At 44.4% G+C, this 1873-nt stretch overlaps 1 non-coding gene across 1 annotated transcript; it reads left to right on the top strand.

The window, feature by feature from the left end:
* The first annotated feature begins 914 nt into the window (after positions 1–914).
* Positions 915–986, top strand: TRNAP-AGG (transfer RNA proline (anticodon AGG)). Its single transcript has one exon. It is a non-coding gene; the product is annotated as a tRNA-Pro (tRNA).
* The last annotated feature ends 887 nt before the right edge of the window (positions 987–1873 follow it).

Below are 1873 nucleotides of genomic sequence, written 5' to 3'. Positions count from 1 at the left end.
GATCCCATTCTGATCAAACTCTGTTCAGAGTGTGATTAGCCGATGAGAGAATATACGGTGGTGTGACCCTAGCCTAACAATACATCATCAATATCTGATCGGTGTGGGGTGTAACACCCCTGCTGATCAGCTGCTCCTAGTGGAGGCCAGAAGTACTTAGTTCTGGAGCTACACAGCACAGCTCCACCACAGTATAGTGGCCGCGCCCCAGTATTGCACATCCACCCCCTACTCGAATCAACCCCAACAGGTCACGTAGAACCACCACCACAACATCAACATTCACCACCAGAATGGGCGTCCAAGAGACACATGTAAGCCGAAGTGGCGTCTGGATGACTTACATTTAATTGTAAAAAAAGTCTTAAATTTTATATTTACAAAATAGGAATTCTGACCACCAATTTTTATATGTATTTCAAGCTAAAAGCTAGGACTAGATTCAATAATTTAATAAGGCGATAAGATAATAAATATATTATCCAAACACAAACTGTGACGAAGAACACACAACTCACGTGTGGTACCACAAGAACAGTCTGAAAAATAGTCGCCAAGGAGCAGCGTTTATATACTGTAGTGCCAGGATTGGCACCGCCCACTATTTACGTCACTCATTCCCGCCAATTCCCAGCTACCAATCAATTTCGAGCACTTCCATCTACTTTCTTCTGACCCGTATGTGCAGTGAGTGGATCCAGTGCTTTCCTGCTTACAGTCAGAATCCCTGTTGGTTAGGAGGCGGCAGTGACTTCCCGCCTCTCCGGTCTTCTCTGGTCACCGACCGCACAGCTCCCGGCCGTTCATGATAGATTGCACGGAAAAGAATGAAGCAGATCACAGAAGATGAGATCACATGACTAGCAGCACATGATAAGCTTCATGTACTCATGTACTGAAGAACACAAGAAGGTGGCTCGTTGGTCTAGGGGTATGATTCTCGCTTAGGGTGCGAGAGGTCCCGGGTTCAAATCCCGGACGAGCCCAATTTTATTTTATTTTTTTAAATTACTATGTATATTTAAATTATCATTATATATACAAAGTTATATAATATTTTATATATATATATATAGTTATGTTTTAGTTTTATATGATTTATATTATTGATATATTAGGGAATTCTTCACGTTTGGAACACATGCTTCTGTTCTGCAGTATGATAACTAAAGTAAACTGCATGACAACCCGAATTACTGCCTTAAAGGGGTCCTGTGGGCTGTCAGACCGCTTTCTCAGACTCCTGAAAGCGAAATCAGCCTAGTTAAAGGGAACCTGTCAGGTCAGATAATGCTATTTATCTACATATTTAGGGTTAACTGGCAGGATAATAGCGTTATAGCAGCTGACAGGTTCCCTTTAAATGGAGAGAAATATGGAATAGCCACCTCACTACAACAGCCTGCAATCCTCCGGAGCACGGCTCAGCGCCACCTCCAGGGACGGGAAACACGTACGAAGAAAATAAGCGTAGACCCGTCTACACGGAATAAAACCTAAAATCTTTATTCGATCTTGGTAAAATCCTGAAATACATCCAGATAATATCCATAGTGAAAACACCAGCACGTTACTGGTTCTTATAGCAGCCTTAATCAGTATGCTCTATGTGTCCCCCCTCCCCCTCTCATCAAGGTATCCAGCCCCCCTTTCTTAGTGCCTGCGCTCTAGGTGTCCCCCCCTACCCTATTAGTGCCTGCGCTCTAGGTGTCCCCCCTACCCTATTAGTGCCTGTGCTCCAGGTGTACCACTACCCCGTTAGTGCCTGTGTTCTAGGTGTCCACCCTTCCCTATTAGTGCCTGTGCTCTAGATGTTTCCCTACCCCGTTAGTGCCTGTGCTCTAGGTGTCCTCCCTTCCCTATTAGTGCCTGT

This window comes from Ranitomeya imitator, chromosome 3 (assembly GCF_032444005.1).
Source record: "Ranitomeya imitator isolate aRanImi1 chromosome 3, aRanImi1.pri, whole genome shotgun sequence".
Taxonomy (NCBI): domain Eukaryota; kingdom Metazoa; phylum Chordata; class Amphibia; order Anura; family Dendrobatidae; genus Ranitomeya; species Ranitomeya imitator.
The sequence above is the reverse complement of the archived record's forward strand: the minus strand, read 5'-3'. Positions and strand labels throughout refer to the sequence as shown.